Source organism: Tauraco erythrolophus, chromosome 1 (assembly GCF_009769465.1).
Source record: "Tauraco erythrolophus isolate bTauEry1 chromosome 1, bTauEry1.pri, whole genome shotgun sequence".
NCBI lineage: Eukaryota > Metazoa > Chordata > Aves > Musophagiformes > Musophagidae > Tauraco > Tauraco erythrolophus.
This window is the reverse complement of record NC_141465.1, coordinates 52,199,429-52,218,476: the sequence shown is the minus strand read 5'-3', so window position 1 is coordinate 52,218,476 and position 19,048 is coordinate 52,199,429. Positions and strand designations below refer to the sequence as shown.

Here is a 19,048-nt window from a genome sequence, read left to right as displayed (position 1 = left end):
GAATGTGTTATAAAATAACATTTTTTTCTCTTGCGATATTTGATCCCCTGGCACTACACTACAATTTTTAAATTTCAAACAAACCAAAAATCCCAAGCACATAAAAGGGAAAAGTATTGAACAATCCAGGAGCTGTAACTTGAACAGTGCATCAAAAGCTTGAAAATAGTTGACAGCATTGTAAGTTCGGTGTTGGCTGCACTTAAACATGTGTAAATGCTGTTAGACCACGTACCAAGAGGTCTGCACAAAGGCAAGGTTTGCAGGAGTCCCAGCTGAGCTGCCTGGGGTGCCCGAGGTGCGGTGCAAGACTCATCTGAAAAGAAAGGTCTGCAGGAACTCTGTGTTCAAGCGGTTGCTGCTTAAACCCATTGAAACACAAGGATTTTTAGTAGCAGCCTGGAACATACTAAACGTACTCTGGTGTCATAAATACCATTGTGCTTTTGATTGAAGGTTTAAATATAGAAATTAGCCAAGTGATGATTTTTAAGTTATGAAATATATATATATGCTGTTTTTATGGAAGTAGTGAGCTAATACAAAAGTATATTTTTAACATTCAAGGCAATGTTTTTCTCCAAAATTCTAGGAGAAATGATGAAGAGAGGTCATAGCATTTGCTTTAATTTTGAATTTCAGAAATATTTTTATTTTTACATAATATGATCATGTGAATGAATATAATCTTAGGAGCACAATAATTGATATGCATCTGTCATTTTAGAAAGAAAGTTTCCAAGAGATGTTTTTAGAATATATTTACTTTTCATTAAATATCAAAATTTCTTCAAGCACTTACAACAGTTAAGTTGCCTCAGTGACATTAAACAAGTGATCCTGGCAGCTCTGATCCCACGAGAGCACTGTGCAACCTCTGACTAACAGGCTGGGAGGACAGCAATGGTGGACAGCCCTTTTGCTTCGAAAATTGAGGATTCAGCAGCTGATCAGAAGCAGAGGACCTCCTTCTGACTGGGGCAACAGGGGCATCGGCATAATTCATGGGAGCAGCTTGCACTTCCACCGAGGCAATGGGACAGGGAAGGTCGAGCTATGGTGAAGGGTCAGCAAAATAATCTCATCTCACCTCCCTCAACCCCCTGTAGAGTGATCTGAACTGTAATACTTCTAGCTATTTGTAGTCACTAGAGCATCTCATTGGACTTCAATGACTTGGTACCATTTGGAGGTGGTATTCCAAATTTCATAGAGGCGTAGGCAATGCAGAGGTAATGCCAGGGAGCACTTAGCTCATGTGAAAGGACTTTGCCAGAAAAACCCTACACTACATTGTTGTGGGGTGAGGATGTTTCAGAATTTGCAAAGTATTTTGTGTATGATATGCTCTAGATTAGCTGTATTTTAAAATTATGACAGGAGGTTAAGGAGTGAAATTTTTATGTGTCTTAGTTAGCTGCCTTGTTACATTTTTTCGGAGCTTTTTCATGCGCTGTTTCCAGGTGCAGTCTTTTCCACAGATTCGTAGTTCGTTAGTGGTAGGTGGAAATTTTCCTCTAATAAATGTCATCTTGCTGCTATTTTAATAATTATAAGAAAAGAAAAAAAAGGTTTATAGTCTAAGTAGGACGTAGTGGTAGGGGATTTTATTTGTCTGTCTTGGTAACTAGGAAATTAATACCGAGCGCGTGCTGTGCTCAGAAAACAAATGTTGAACATAATTCTATTTTGAATTAAAGTGGCACCATGCTAGTGTGTATATCATTATTGATACTCTTTTGGGCCCGGTGAAGCACATATATCAATGTGCTGGCCTGCAAACCCCTTTTCTGGGATACTAGAAAACAATAATTGGGAATGAAAATGATGAAGTGGAAACTGGATTTTCTTGGTCTTGTAGCCATGCCTGTTGTAAATAGGTAGTTATACCAAAGAAGTCACTGTTCTGCAAGGTTAAATTTGTGAAAGCGTCGAGATGTTTTCTTTTTCCTGAAAATCTATTTAAACCAATTATTTGAGCAAGTCTGTAAAACTGCTAGTAGTTCATACCATGTTATGGATGTCCGACTGATCTCTGAATTACACTTGTCATATAAGCTTTTCTTTCATCTGAGCATGCACTATCTGTGGTGAGATTGTGCCTTATTGCCTCCTTCAAAGGATGGATTGAAGCCGTGGTGATGACTTTGCTGTAAAAACAACAATCAGCTGTTCTGCTCTGCTTTTCCAAGGACTGCATGTCAAATTAAATTGCAGATGATGAAGATAATGGATTCAAGGAAAAGGAGCGGGGTGACTTCCTAATGTATTAGAGCTGAGAAATGATCATAGAATCATAGATTGGTTAGGTTTGGAAGGGACCTCAAAGATATCTAGTTCCAACCTCCCTGCTATGGGCAAGAACGCTCTCCACTACACCAGGCTGCTCAAAGCCTCATCCAACCTGGCCTTGAACACCTCCAGGGATGGGGCATCCACAACTTCTCTGGGCAACCTGTTCCAGTGCCTCACCACCCTCAATGTAAAAAAATTTTTCCTTATATCCAATCAAAATCTCCCCTCTTTCAGTTTAAAGCCATTGCCCCTTGTCCTATCACTACATGCCCTTGTAAAAAGTCCCTCTCCAGCTTTCCAGCTTCTCTTCTCCAGGCTGAACAGCCCCAACTCTCTCAGCCTGTCTTCATAGCAGAGGTGCTCCAGCCCTCGGATCATCTTCGTGGCCCTCCTCTGGACTCGTTCCAGCAGCTCCATGTCCTTCTTATGTTGGGGACTCCAGAGCTGAATGCAGTATTCTAGGTGGGGTCTCATGAGAGCAGAGTAGAGGGGCAGAATCACTTCCCTCGACCTGCTGGCCACGCTTCTTTTGATGCAGCCCAGGATACGATTTGCTTTCTGGGCTGCCAGCACACATTGCTGCCTCATGTTGAGCTTCTCACCCACCAGCACTCCCAAGTCCTTTTCCTCTGTGCTGCTCTCAATTCATTCTTCACTCAGCCTGTACTCGTGCATGGGATTGCTCCAACCCAGGTGCAGAACCTTGCACTTGGCCTTGTTGAACTTCATGAGGTTCTCACAGGCCCACCTCTCCAGCCTGTCAAGGTCCCTCTGGATGGCATCCCTTCCCTCCAGCGTGTCCACAGCACCACACGACTTGGTATCATCTGCAAACTTGCCGAGGGTGCACTCAATCCCACTGTCCATGTCACCAACAAAGCTGTTAAATAGCACCGGCCCCAGTACTGACCCCTGAGGAACACCACTCGTCACTGGCCTCCACTTGGACATTGAACCATTGGCCAGAACTCGTTTGAGTGTGACCATCCAGCCAATTCCTTATCCACCGAGTGGTCCATCCATCAAATCCATGTCTCTCCAGTTTAGAGACAAGGATGTGGTGTGGGACAGTATCAAATGCTTTGGACAAGTCCGGGTAGATGATGTCAGTTGCTCTTCCTTTATCCACCAATGCTGTAACCTCATCATAGAAGGCCACCAAATTAGTCAGGCAGGATTTACCCTTAGTGAAGCCATGTTGGCTGTCACCAATATATATGTGCATATATACCAACACACACACACACAAGTGTCTTGGTGGGATTGGGAATTATTTTTGCCCTCTTAAGTTTTAAATACTTAATCTGTGAACAAAGTGTCTTCTCTGGAACCAACTTGTGGTTGTTTTTTTTTTTAATATACTGATGAGCTATACCTCATAACTGTCTGGCAGAGCTAAAGCGCAGTTGTTTACATCTCTGTGCTCGTATTTCATTTCTGCGCTGAGCCAAAGTGCTGAACCGTAACAAATCTACAATGCAGAACATTTCTTTATAAAGATTGAGCACAGTAATTTTGCAAATTGGAATAGAGTTTATTTAACAAAGTACTGGGGGAAAAAAACACAGGAAATTCATCAACTCAGGCCCTTTATTCCAATCCTGCTGCAGGGTGACGTTTCCAGGCGCAGCAGAGTGGGGTCCCAGCTCCGCGCTTCAGGAGCATGAATTTTACTGAGGATAAAGGTTGGACGTTGACATATTAAGCTCGAACAGGCATCTGTTGTTGTAGGCGATGACAACTGACAATTACAGTTCTCCGTCTGCGAGCCTGATGTGTCGTGTAGACTTTTAGAAGCTGTATCGACAAACACGTAGTCGAGGTAATTGGCCTCTGGAGGCTTCATTGAGAGACACGAGAAAGCAGCTGCCTGGTATTGTAAGGATGTAGGGTCCTTTGCAGCAGTAGCGGCGTCAGCCTGAAAGTTCAATTCCTGTGACATGAAAAAAAAAAAAAGTAATTGCATTTTGTTGTGTTTTATCAAGTACTTGCTGACGGCAATGGGAATTTTTGATAGACTCTGCAGAACTTGATGGAGGATGGACTTTGCCGGTAGTGGTAATGGCGGCATTTGCTGAGGCATCTCTTTGTTAGTTCTGAGCCATTAATAATGGTGAGTGATATTTGGAAACAGAAGCAAAAAGATGTTTTTGGATGGGGAGGGTTTGGTGGGAGGCGAGGAGGGAAAGAAGAAAGCGTTTTTCTGTGTGCTGCTGTGTGTTCTGAAGAATGGCAGGGTTCGTTCGCAACGTGAAAATAAGGCTGTAGTGTGAAATATGGCACAAATGGGCTTCTAGCTTTTAACTAGATTGTTTTTCAGTATACAGAGTCTGACATGGCTTGTTCTTATCCATCCGTGCACATTAACACCTCTTTAGAAAAGAATAACAAACCTCTGTCAGCAGCTGGAGTGTTGCAGGAGTCCCGTGTCAGCAGTGCCATCAAGGTAAAAATTGAGAAAACATGAGAGCAAAGCCTGCTCATCCATAGTTTTACCTGTGGGTAGGATCACACCTTTTCATCACTTTTTTTTTTTCCATTTTTTTCGGTTGAAAACTTATGAATATAGAGATGTTTATACTGGTTATAACTTCATTCTGTAAACGTTTTGCTTCTTTTCTTTGGTATTTTGTACTGAAACATGGAAACTGAAAGGGAAAATTTGCAGAAAACATACAGCTGAACAAGAGTTTGACTAATCAGCTTGTTTGAAATGTTGAAAAAATAGATATGAAGACATTAAAGCTGATTTTAGAACTTTCAAGCTTGGTTTCACTGCTTATTCTAGTTTATTTTAAAACTTTGATGGAATTATTACTCTTTAATTATTATTTAAAAGAATAAATATTCTAAAACATTGTTGGAGTTGAAAAGCAAAAAAAAAAATTTCCACAGCTATTTCCAGGATAATTTTAATTTGAATAATATTTTTAATAGTGTATCCTAGAACTTACTCAGAACTGAGACTGCACCAGAGTGCCTGGGATGGTAAATAATTTTTAGCTTTGAACCAGTTTCAGTTTGGACTCATGCCTGTTACATTTTCTAAGTACAGAGCACGAGGATATGTGACAAGAATTTGGGTGCAGGAGAGCAGCATATCTATGGTTTGGAAGGAACAGTTGTCTTCCGTAATGTGGAGTTTCTTAAATTAAATTGGAAATTAAAAGCTAAGCATTGAATTCTAGTACTGAGCTTTCTTGTTTTCTTGGTTTTCTCTTCTTATGCTTTTCACTTGCAAATAAAAGAGGAGTTGCTTAGCTGTCTGTAAGAAATAGATGAGAAACTTTTTTTTTTTTGTGAATGAAGTTCTGTCAGAAGCCAAGTAAGAAGCTGAAAAACAGAACAATTCTTTTCTCCTCTTTTTTGCTTCATTTTAGGAGCTATTTGTTAGAGGGAGATATGGAGTAAACCATCTGAGTTTGCAGAAATTATTTAAAGTTTTTTTCCTGTAGTTGGCCATTTTAATCTAAAATGTAGGTCTCTGCACAGTGACTATCAAAAGCCATACTTCTGGGGCTTGCCAAGGCTCTACAGTCCTTGCTTGTAAATAGAAAATAGCAATTGTAGACCATCATATGTGCACACACACATGCATACACACACATATGTATGTATGTATGCTCCCTTTTAATATTAAAACTAAACTCTAACCTTTGTTCTGATGCTTGCTGTTCTTCTTTTCTTGCCTTACTGAGTGGCAGCTGCCTAGGTGGCCAGGATAAGATGGGGGCCATTGATGTCAGGGAGTGAGGTGGGTCCAGGCTGATGTTGGTTTAGGTTGGTTTATTTTATGTGATAAATAGCTATAATTTGTTCCTGGGCATTTTATGATTGCAGAAAAATTATAAGCCAACACACAGTGGTTTGTGGTTTGTTGATTTTTTTTTTTTTTAAAAAAAACCTTGGTACTGTGATTTTCTTTCAGTAAATGCCTGGAAAGATACTACCTAGAAAACACAGTAGTCTGGAATATTATTTTATTAATTATTTTATTGCAACAGCAATATTGTCCCCCAAACCTCATTGCTTCTGTATTAAAACTAGTTTAGAGCTCATTACATGGCTTCAGGCAGCCGAGCCATGTGGTGTGGGAAAGCCAGTGGCGTGGCATTCGGTACCCCTGCAGACCTCTATGATCTGGGCCCCTGGAAACATGAATGACTACCTTGATGAGGACTAAAATCCAAGGATTTACCGCTCTCGTTACTCCTATCGTTGACCAGTGCTGCCCTACTCTATTTGCTGTAGCAAACCCTAACCTTTACCCCTCCTTGCACAAGTGAAATTATGTCTCGGTGTGGGAAATGGGTTAACTGACAGCTGCAACTGGGCTCTTTAGAGGTGAGGCTCAGGTCTGCTCACATTATGTCCATACAAATAAAAAGAAAGCAAAATCATTTCACACGTCGTGATTTTTTGTTTTTCCTTTGGTTGAGTGGGCCTTGGCAGTGAAGAGACCATCCTGATTAGGGTCACATGGTTCTCCCTTGCAAGGCAGGTCCACATGTGTGTTTTCATTAGCCTGGCTTCCTGAATCTGACAATTTTTTCTATAGCTACTGATACAAAGCCAAAGATCTTCAATGGCCATAGCCTTTTTTTTTTTTTTTTTTAAGAAATATATAAAACCAGAATGAAACCACAACCTTGTTAAATCCAAATACTGAAGTCATTGGTTGCATAAAGATTGAATAACATGACTACCTCTTACGATGTTTGCAGTTTCTGATTGGGAGCAGTGGGATGTCTATCTGTCTCCTTAATCAGCCATGAACTATATAGCTATAAAAGGGCATTAAAGGGCATAATGCCCCATATACTGTCACTGGTGTGAGATCAAGACTGGATCTAAGGGAAGTCCAATGTTTACTCTTAATCTTACATTCAGCAAGTTTGCTGATGGCACCAAGCTCTGTGGTGTTGTGGACACGCTGGAGGGAAGGGATGCCATCCAGAGGGAGAGGTGGGCCTGTGCGAACTTCATGAAGTTCAACAAGGCCAAGTTTAAGGCAAAAGTGCCTTTATTGTGCTATTGAAAAATGTGAAAAAATAACACATAGAAGCTGTGTGCAGGTGTGACTGATGCATTGCCATTATATTTCAGAGACTGGACCCTTTGAGAACAGTTGGGACTTTTTAAAGAAGCTTTTTCTAGAGCTTTGGGAATGTAATTTCTTGTGTTACAGAAAGCAAATGCACAGAACTTGCTAATCGCGAGTTGGGAAGTGATATTTATTGCTAAAAAAAATGGTGTAAGCTGCTTTTACCCAGATGAATAACTCAATCTAGAGAGGGGTTCTCATGGGAAGGTTGTCATTGGAGGAGGATGAGAGAAGGAGGATCTCTGGACCTCTTAGGATATTTCAGAAGAAAGATTAAAATAAATGATTCATTTCCTTGTTTATAGTCTCAAAGAGAAGATTTCAGTAACCTCCTAGAGTCTGTTGTTTTTAGCAGTGAAATCTCGTCTTTACACCACGGGTAGCAGAGGAGCTTTGTTCAGGGTGGTGTGCAAGGAAGGATTGTCACAACATAGGATGATACAGGTCTGCCTGTTTATGGTTGGGGTTTGTCAGCCTTTTCAAAATGTATAGTACAGCTAAATGAAGAAACTTCAAAACTTCAAGCAACAGAGCTTTTTTCTGCAGGAATCTGTTTACGGATGTTTATTCTTATTGCCATCAGTCCTCATGGTGCTGTCACGTAAATCAGCTGGTCTTTCTCATTTATATCACTTGCAGCAATTCATTAGCTGTGTCTTATCCAAAGGGCTTTTATTTTTGGCTTCACAGTCCTTTAATGTGCGTCTTTCTGGCACTGACCCATGACTTTGGGTCTGTCTGTCAGATCCAGCTTGAAAATGTGTTTTCCTACAGGGTATGAATACAGTGAAAATTCATCCAGTTTGTCCAGGGACTTACTCCCGAGAATTGCTGGCATGTCCTGTGAACCTGGACTTCTTTTGGAATGATTTCTTTAGTGAAACCCTGCAGTATGGGAATGGGTGCTGTTAGAGGCAGAATAGACTTTGATAGTAGATTTAGACATACTCTGCTTCGCTTACTAGCTAGTAAGTGCATTACGTAATTTAAAAAGCACACTATAATACATTGCAACGTGGGCATCTCGCAAACAAGAGCTGCCAAGCTTCGGCACAGAGTCTTCATTTAAGATACTCACTGACAGACTCTGTCACAAACTACTTCTCTTATTTTAATTTATGTTTACCTGTCTCCTTTATAACTTAACTGCATTATGAAAAGCTTCCTTATCTTTCTGTTAGTAGCAAGCTATCCAGTAATAGCAGACTTGCACGTGGCACTGATGAGTAAGTATCATTTAGGTAAACTAAATATATTGAGAAGGCCTCTCACAGTTGTTAACATGCTAGATTTAGAGAGCAGGAGATGAGTGATGGATTTAGGTAGGGAAGTGTAGGAGAGTGTGCCTGGAAATCTAAGTGAGGAGTTATCTGAAGGTAGGTAAGAAGGGTCTTGAGTGATGGTAATGCACAGGAAGGCCTCCAAAGACCCTTCTCCCTGCACATCCCGTGCTCGAGGGAAAGAAAGTGACTCCAAAAGGGAGTTCATTGCTCGAGCTGATAGCAGCTGCTGCATCTCACTCCTTGGAAAAGCCTCTTTTTCTTTGTCAGCGATAGATGAAGCTAAAGGGGACAAGCATCACTAAACCAAAGGTCGCTTTTCTGAATACCTCCCACAGGCTCTCCGATGACAGTGTTCAAGTGAAATATGTAAGAAGCACTTAGGATTTCTAAGAAATATTGAGAGCTGTCTGCTCTCGCTGGATTTGCTTGGATTTCAGAAGAGGGAAGAAACGGTGCTGTGGAGATGTGTGGATATGAGATCAAGTGGGGAAAAAAGTGGAATAAAAATGTATTACTTTTTTCTGAGACTGGCTGTCTCATCTGTAACGTCTTTTTCCATACTGTCGATGTGTCTGAAAGAGAGTGTTTAACAGGACTGGAAACCTGGATTATTAAAAAAACCCCCGAAACTCCTTTGCTCTAAGGAGTTGAAAATTTCTTGTCCGTTTAAAAAGCCCAAGCAGAGGGAAGGAAAAGGAGAGGAGTGGTGGATGTGGGGATGTATTGGAAGTAGCATTGCAGAAGGGGCATCTCTGCATGTCAGGTTTCTGAAAAGGCACCTTGGCTGACGTGAGTGGTGGTTGGTTTAGGTGGACATGTGCTAACAGAAGTTTTATTGTGAGGGATGGAGTTACATGCAACTCGACTGGATAAAGACTACAGTACTACTTAGTTTCCCTCTGTTTTCACACAAACTTTTACTACTACTTAACGTTACTTGTGATCGTTGGTTGCTTCTTCAGTAAATGAAGTGCATCTTTGTGGCCCCCCCAGTGCAGATAAATAATTTTCCAGAGGTTTCTGTCTGAGACTGGATCTTTCAAACTTAGCTGTGTTCACATTTCCCATGCAGGTGGAGTCATCAGCAGCAAGCGTAATTGGGGTAATATTTTTGTCTAAATTGATTTAGTTTTCAGTTTCAAAGAGATACCAAAACAACTGTAGAAAAGAAGCCCTTCAGAATCATGTTGGATTTCGTAGGGATATAACATCTCTACAATCTGTTCTTTGGTGATAACTCAGATCTTGTGAAATGTTTTTTTGACACACTTATTTTCTATTTTTTATTTAATTTAAATGTATGACTTTGTCTTCAGTTACAGAGCATCTAACACATTCTTGAAACTGCTGTATTCCTGGCTGGTGTAGTCTGTCTGATGGTAGATCAGAATCAGGGATGCAAAGGGCTCCTGTCCAGTAACATGCTTTTACTCCAAATATGGAAACAACTGCTTGGGCACTGAACCTCCCTACCAAAAGCCAAATTTAAGCCCCCTTGCCGTGGTTTGACAGGGATTTGGCAGGTGCTGCCATTGAGGGCACTTGCAGGGTAGGAGAGCAGAAGGGTGAGAACCATTGCCTCCTGGTCCCCAGGGACATGGGTAGTCATGTGTACAGGCAAGGTGCCTGGTTTTGGCAGGGGAAATGGGCTATGGGGAAGATGCTGCACACTGAGATGTGTTTCCTGCGCTGCTAAATCGTAGGCATCTAGACTTGGAAAAAGAAAAAAAAAATCTGAAATCCCGTTAACAGGAAAGGGCAAGTGTAGTGTCATGTTGTGGATAGCCCTGGACCTCTTGTTCTTTCAGTGTAACTAGAGATTTCATTTCCTGCATCATGCGGCGTGCCTGGGGCTTGTGGCCATGTGTTGTTGAAATTTAAGACAAGATTTCTGTGAGATGTCTCTTCCTGCCATGGTGGTGCTGTCACTAAGCAGTTGCTCCCTCTGACATCTGGCTTGTCCTTTTAACTCCCGCTCTGCTCACAAGCCTCTGCCAGCTGGTGGCCTGACTGGGGAGGTATTCAGATGTGAGGCTAATGTACATCCAGGTGAGACCTGGATGAATATGTTACTGACTGTCTCCTGGACAAAAAAAATAACTGGAGAAGGTCTTTGGTGCAAGCAGCTCTGTTGCTTGGCAGCTGAGGCAATTGTTGGGTGATGGTGGTGCCTGTGGTGGTGAGGAGAGACCAGGTAATCTGCTTATTTAATAATTACCTGTACACCTTTTAAACAACATTGCAAAACTATTTGTTCTCACCAGAAATTCAAAATCTGGAAAGCAGTAACTAGCTGCTTGGATGAACACTGAGAACAGAGAAGTGTTACTGACGGACCAAATGGTCCTCTCTTTGTAAAGAGCAAAAAAAAAAAAAAAAAAAGAGAGAAAACAAAAAAAAGTAAAATAAAAATTTGATATTATTGAAAAATGTTGTATCTCTGTCACTACAAGGTGTATGTGTGGGGAAAACAAGATACTTAGAGGAGTTTATTCTCCTCATCGTTCCAGTACAAGAAGCTGTTAATTTTCTGTAGCCTTCACAGCAGTAGTAGTATTTCAGCGTTTCAGATGTCCTTTTACTTCCATCACATGCCGTGCAGGGTCAGATTTGCAACCTAGTATTGCCAATGCAAATGTAAGCGACTACATGCTGTTACTTCTCACTTCCTCCCAAAATGGGTATCCTGAATTTGTCTTCTGAAAAACCTTGGTGCTACAACTAAATACTTTGAAGCAATGGTTGTGAAAGGAACACTGTATTGCCTGGAGGGAACCACTCAGCTTACCCATTTATTTGGGAGTTATGCCCTGTAGCGTCACCCAGCTGAAACCGGCCGACATTTAGAACATGTTCCATGTTCAGGTGTGCAAATAATTCCTTCAGCAGGAGGAAAACAGGTTTGGTATAATCCAGTTTACCTGGTTGGTTTTGGTTGGTTGCTTTTTTCTTTGTCAAAAAACACACAAACAACTTGCTCAAGACGTGTCTGGGGAAAGGTGGCTTCCAAACTGTATCATAGTGATTCAGTAGTTTGAATAAAGGTGTAATCTGAGAAAAACAGACACAGAGATTTCTCCTTGCAGTAAATCAGAATTTTGCTTGCACAGCATTTTCTTCAAAGATCAGTTTTTGCACTTATCATCAGTTTCAAAACTGATCATAAGGGTATAATCCATCAGGTTAAGCCTTTGTTACATGGACAAATAGAAATAAAAGCATGCCTTATTTTTTGTTTGCGGCATGTTCTGTGAGCAGAAATGAGAGTAGGAACCATCAGTGCCTTCAGGAGCCATGATGATCAGTGGGAAAAGGTATTCACGGATGTCAAACCTTCAGACATCTGTCCATTCCATGTTTAACTTCTCTGAGTTTCTATCAGTGAATTTTTAATGAACAATTTCATTTCACCAGAGGGGGGAAAAAAAAAAAAAGGACTAAAATTTCTGGGAAGCTATTGTGTAACACTAGTGACTTATATTGTGTGGCGACAGGATTTTCACTGTAGTGAAAAGCCCTGCATCAGGTCTCAGGGCTGCCAGAGATCTTTTGAGACAAGATGCACCAAGTTCAATAGGAAAAAAAAGATATGAGGGAAGAATTGACGAGTTTAGTTTCTTGATGGAAATCAATGTCCTGTTTTTTAAAAGAAAAGAAATTTTATTCTGTATTACTGTGAAAGCTAGTGTTTGAAATACTATTGCAACGTAGCTATTACTTGGCAGCTTGGCTTGTTCTCACATTACAAGAATGATGCTGCTAATTGCCATTGACTGCTGTGACCTCTGCTGGAGGGGAGAGAGTCTGCTTTCTTGTAGCCCTTCTTCTTGGAGCCTGGCAACATATTTTCTGTTTATTTATTTATTAGTCATTTGTTCCCTGCAGCAAATTTTCCTACCTGCCAGGTGGCTGAAGTGATTTGCATACTTTGTCATAAATCTAGTTCAAAAACAAATATCTGATGAAATTTTAATCCTAATAAGCTTTCACTTCTATGGGTGTCTGCTTGGTACGCATCGCGTGGTGTAATTTATCTTTGCATACAAATGTTTCTCTTACTGTTTAAGTCCACAGCTGCATTTCTGTTTGCACCTTTGCCTCACACTGCATTAAGATGGCATTTTTACAACGTGTCGTGCTTTCAGTGTCTCACAGATGTTGGTGTGTAAGTCTGGACTGCATCACCTCTCTGGGTGCATAAACGAAATCTGCAGTCAGGTCTACTTAGTTTGAAGTCGGCTGCAGTTCTGCCTCTATTTGGAAACTACCGACAGCGAAGTCTTTTCAGAATAACAGGTCTTTGGCTTCAGACTGTAAGAATAGCTGCTAATTAAATATTTCTCATTCTTAAACACTGCAAAGAGTGGCTTACATTTTGACTGTATGTTTCAGTTTACTAATTACTTTCCTCTTTAAGGAGGTGCATGCTCATATATTGTTGTTTTGGGAACCTTAATAGTTTGTGTTTTTTTTTTTACCTGAAGGACTTGCTGAATTTAAAGCATGCCTGTCATGGCATCACATCAATAACTGCCTTTGCCACAATGGCTCTGCCTCAAAAGGGCTGCAGTATGGAGCAACAGTGAGCATGCCTATGCCTTGTTTTTGCAGGGACTCTGCCCTGTTGTGCCAAACAACCAAAACATTTTGAGCTCTGACCCACAAAGCATAACTCAAAGTTACTTTTGATTGATAGCTCTCATCAGCCTAGGAGGAGCTTACTAGAGACACATGTAGGCCCACGTGGTGTTTGTTCTCTGCACAGTTGTGGGCAGTGTTGCTGTGTTTTGGTTGTAAAAGAAGCCGCCTCAGATGGGGAAACAGGTCAGCAGAGCGCTAGGGTTTGGGTGTGAGTGGGAGGCTTTTGGGGAGGAGTGTGAGATGGAGTTACTTGCTTCTCTAAGCAGCCTTTGAGTTTCTCTGTGTGCTCCTTTCTTCTGGTGCTTCTTTCAAAAGAAATGTGGCCAGCAGGTCAACGGAGGTGATTCTGCCCCTCTACTCTGCTCTCCTGAGACCCCACCTGGAGTTCTGTGTTCAGCTCTGGGGCCCCCAACAGAAGAAAAACATGGACCTATTGAAACAAGTTCAGAGGAGGGCCATGAAGATGATCCGAGGGCTGGAGCCACCTCTCCTCTGAAGACAGGCTGAGAGAGTTGGGGTTGTTCAGCATGGAGAGGAGAAGGCTCCAGGGAGACCTTCTAGCAGCCTTCCAGTACCTAAAGGGTGCCTACAAGAAAGGTGGAGAGGGACTTTTGACAAGGGGCAATGGCTTTAAACCAAAAGAGGGTAGATTAGATGTAAGGAAGAAAGTCTTCACTCTGAGGGTGGTGAAACACGAACAGATTGCCCTGAGAATTTTTGGACGCTCCATCTCTAGAAGTGTTCAAGGCCAGATTGGATGAGGCTTTGAGCAACCTGATGTAGTGGAAGGTGTCCCTGCCCATGTCAGGGGGTTGGAACTAATTGATCTTTAAGGTACCCTCCAACCAAAACCGTTGTATGATTCTATGTAATGGTGTCCTGTGCCATCCTGGCTGCCTGTGGTGAGGCAGGCATGCAAACTAGGTCTTGGATTCACAGCTGAAACACTGACAGTAAAGAAAAATAGTTGGGAGCAGCAAGCAGTAGGATCCACTTGAAAGATTTGGTTTGTGTGTTTGTGAGGGAGGGAGCTCAGGGTTTGCTGTTTCTATCGTGGCTCTGGGGGCTGGAGTGGCACCAAAAGTTGATGCAGGACAAAGCGTCAGGAGAGGAATCCTGAAGAGCAAAGGTCTGGGAAAAGGGAAGGCATCTACGGAGCATAAAAGAATTTGGGAGGGATAACAAATGGAAAAGTCTGAATAAGCAGAGGAATCAAAAACCTTCTTATTTTAGAAGGTTAAAATCTAAACTACTGTGCTAGCCAAAAAGAAAATGGTTCCAGAAATGGTGTTGAAAGTTTACGTGTCAACTTGCTGGATGTCCTCATTCTGTAATATCTTACTAGGCTTTTGCTGTTTGTGTGTGTCTCTACCTTCTCTTTCTGCTTACTAGAAGCCCTGGCCAGTGCTTGCCAGGCAGATTTTTACCAGGCTTGCTACTTCGTGTCCAAAGCTTGTGAAGAAAAGCCACTTGAACTCTTGGAGACCACCGTGACCATGCTGTTGCATTTGGAGAGGAACCTATAAACCCAGAGGTTGTGATTCTTGTCTTTATTGGTAGACAAGAATTAATTATAAAAGGACTTTTATTCTATTGAAATTGAAGTTGTAAAAGTAATCTCCAAAAGTGAAAACAAATATAACAGTGAGAAAGAAAAATCTAATAGATTTTGAAAAACAGGTAAGTCTTACAAATCCAACCCTTAAAATCAATTTATTGTTTTTCTTCTTCAACCTTCCTTCTATAAAACTTTCATCCTTATTCCAGGGAATGGTGGTGTTTGAACATGGTGATATTTGCGTAGTAAAGTGACAGTTATTTCCTTTTCCTACAAGATTGATTTAAGTAACATTTCTATTGTCTGGCAAAAAAGAAGTCTGCCTGCCTGCTTGACATCTCCCCTTAAAAGCTTCTGAAGACCTTGTGACAAAACACAATCCTTTAAGAATCCTAATTACCACTTACAGATTATAAGATTCATTCTACCATGAACTTTAGTGGAACAGAAGGAATACAATGGTTACTGAAATCAGAGTGGTGATGCTTAAAATATATTACCGCCACCTCTTTTTTTGGGAGGGAGGCTCTTCCTGTAAGCCCATCTCCAACACGCGTACTCAAGCAGCACTCTTCTGTGGAACGTATTTAGATCGTCTTTCACACTCACGGAAGTACTTCCCCTTATGCAGAAATCTGAAATGTCAAGGAGTAGAGTCCTTACGGCATCCATAGGAGCAGGTTGTGGTAACATTGCCATTACGGGTGAAACACTGAAACGCAGGCAGATGCGACATCTTAGTGTGATACTGAAATACCTAGATGGCAGCCAGTGTGAGTTTAGCAGTGCAACTTTGAAGCAGCTTTTAAGAGCAAAGATATATATTATTTTTTTAATATATAATTTGCCATGTTTTCTGTTGGTGTGTTCTGATGCTACAGACCCAGGTATGCAAGCAATCATTGAGACTGCTAGTGCTGCCTGCTTTACAGAAATATTCCTAGAAATATAACAGGAGGGCTCTTGTCTTGATGAGGAAGGACTGAGTTTTGACTTAATCACTGCTATATTCCTTAGTTTGTGTTGTGGTTTGAATATATATTTCCACTGGTCCACTCTCACACCAAGGAGTCATGTGTAGTCTTGACTTCCAAAGAGGACTGGGTGCTTGCAGAATGGATAACATTTCTCACGTTTAGTTATGTAGTTTGCATAAGTTGGTTTGTGGTTTGTTTGTTGGTTTTGGTTGTAGGGTTGGGTTTTTTTTTTTTCCAACTACAAAGGCAGCATAACTAATATTCTTTCCACATGGGAGGTCTGCAAATGCAATCTTGTATCGAGGAGCTTGCATTAGGATAGAGTTGGAAAGAACACAGTCTAATTTGCTTTGGTTCACCTGCCAAAAATGTTTCAATTGAAGGCTTTCTTCTCTAGAGGATAAGGGGAAGGTTAGTGATAACACCTGATTGTTTAGTCATTTTCTGCCTATTAATCCGTAGAAGTCAATTCCCTTTTTAAAGAAGATAGCAATAGTTTGTTTCATTATTTTTACAGTAGTTTCTATTTAAACTAGCATCACTTTGCCATTCTACTCCAGGAATGTGGGCCTGGAAGATAGATTTGCCCGTCCCCTCTTTAAACGCCTGCCTTCCTACAATCTAGATGGTTAAGTCTAACGTTGACATCTCAAGTATTACTATGGCTTTGGATAAACTGGTGCTGGACTTGCAGCTTCCCTTTGCATCTAGCTAGTTACTGTTCCTTAGGGCAGGCAATCTGACCTCTTACAAAACTGAATGATGAGTTGCAGTTTGACAATTAGACTTGTCGGGAAAAACATGTTTTATATCCAGCTTCTTAGGCAATGACAGGTTGGTTTATGTTCTCTCCCTCACCCTATAGCGCATTATATAATGTTATACCATCACGTTCTGTTCCTCCTGAGATTATTTCCTGGCTTCAGCAACACAAAGGCTTTTTGTGGTGACTTTTAAGAGTGCCTGATTGAAGTTCATTAGCTTTGCGGCATCTATTAAAACTAAGTCTCAGTCATTGGCTAGCAATAACCAACATGTCAGAAATTATGACCCTGAACCTTCAGTTGTTATCTGGGACTTCAGCAAGCATGACATATGTGATAATGAGTACTGAAGGAAAAAGTAATTAGTGTTTCTTGAATTTTATTTATAAAAGGACTGCATGGAGCAACCTGACTTAAACGTGCAGGCTTTCATTTCTGGTTGGGTTTTTTTTAATACTATTTGGTGTTTTCATTATCTAAATCATAGCTGTTGAGGGGAAAAAAGAATCAATATGATTTGCTTGTATTACATCAGTTGCCTAAATTTCACAGAGGTCTACATTAGATTTGTTCTCTTTTTACGTTACAGCTAAAATGCTTATCAGTAGATTTGACTCAACCTTTTTGTTTTTTCATTTTTGTTCTTCATTTTACTGCAAGTTATATCATGGATTAAATCTGCTTTGAGGAATGTGGAAGATGTTAATTTCCCAAGTAATGGGCTATTGGACCATTTAGGCTTGATAGTGGGTAGCATTAAATTAATTTTTGTAATATTTCTAATGTATGGAAAATAAGGCTACTTTTTCAACTTTATGGTAGCACATCTACAATAACTTTTTAATGCTGTTGGGCCATTTAGATTATTTCTAGATGAAACTGAGCACTAGATAAAACTACCCAGCAGGAAAGTTTTGATTTTCAACACCTGCTTCATCTTCTGTGTTTAGGCATAAAACAAATTCTAATTTATTTTTTTTTTATAGCAGCATGTTGGAAGAAGAGGGTTAGAGAAAACCATGTATTGTGGAGACGTCCTGTATCTTTCCTCCATCACGTAGAAAGAAAAAGAACATGTTCTGCTTAAATGGTCTCAGTAGTGCCAAGCAGGGTTTAGAGGAGAAAACGAATGGAGAAGGAAATAAGGATGATATTTACATTCAGTGAGTGAAATAAATACGTGCTAATAGTTGAACTGAGATTTGACAAAACTGGTTTCCTGATGTGGAGGATGTGTGTATGTGGGGGGATGACTTCTTAGCCTGGTTTTCAAAAGGAAAAAAAGCTTACATAACTTTTCTGACTGTTTCTGTGCCTGTCACACATTTTAACTCGTTGTCAAATGTGTTTTGAGCTGGCCAGATGGGTGGTGATCTCAGTGGTCCTAAAATAGTCTACAGTAGCCTTTAGCCAAGAGGACCTATGCTCCTTCCCCAGCACTTGTCTTTGACCCGCTCAGGTAGCAGAGGGGCAGTAGGCACTTGCCCGTGGCCCCAGGCAGCTGCCATGTGGCTGGCCAGCTGGTGCCCATGTGGGCCTGGATTAGCCCCAGCTTGCAGCTCGCTCTCTCTCTCTCCCAGCTATCAGGTCAAATTAACCTTGGTAGATGTCCCCTACCAGTTTTTAAGTGTTGAACTAGGGGGAGGTTGGCATACACACAGGCAGACATCTCTATCTCTGTTCATGGCTGTTTGCTTGTGCTTCATCGGTGGAGGAGTATGGATGATTTCTGCTGGCAGGGGGACGATAGGCTGGACACCTCGTGTCACTGAATTCAGACCCATCGTATGAAGATGCCATGACAAGCATTAGTGGTTTGTGACTTTCCCCTCCGCAAGACAAAGCATCCTGTTTGCCAGCCAGATCAGTCAGCCGGGGAGGTCTGCTGCTTGCCTGGAGTCTGAATCCATGATGTTGGAGAGAGGCTATCATGGCTCGTCTGGCTTTTTGGTTGCTTCCCTGGCATGTCATCTAAACAGGCATCCGTGAAGCGGCCAGGAAAAGCCTTCAGCAGATTGAAGGTGACTGTAGGGCTCTGGGAGCAGAGGTGGGAAGGATAGATGCCCGAGTAGCAGGTGCCTCAGTCCTCCCATGTAAGGCTTGATTTTAATAAAAACTTACTGAGAGCTCAGGAAGAAAATAATCCTATTGTGCAAGAAGACTGGGGACTTTTAAAGAAGGCCCACTTGACTAGGCACGGAACTGCTTTGGGAACTGAAACTCAGAAGGGCAACATGCAAAAAGTGGAGCATACAAAAATAAGGACAGACAACAGAGGAGGAGTACAAAAGCATAGCTTGGTTGCATAGGAATGAAATCAAGGGGAAAAAAAAAAAGGCCAGTTAGAACAAAAATCAGCTAAAGTAACATGAAGGGTTTCTTAAAGTAGATTGATAACAAAGGGAAGTTCAGGGAAGCTGTAAATT

General features: G+C 41.3%; 1 protein-coding gene across 1 annotated transcript in view; it reads left to right on the top strand.

Moving 5' to 3' along the window:
- The window catches only part of FRMPD4 (FERM and PDZ domain containing 4), a 421,749-nt gene that overhangs the window by 226,917 nt on the left and 175,784 nt on the right, over positions 1-19,048 (top strand). The window lies entirely within an intron of this gene.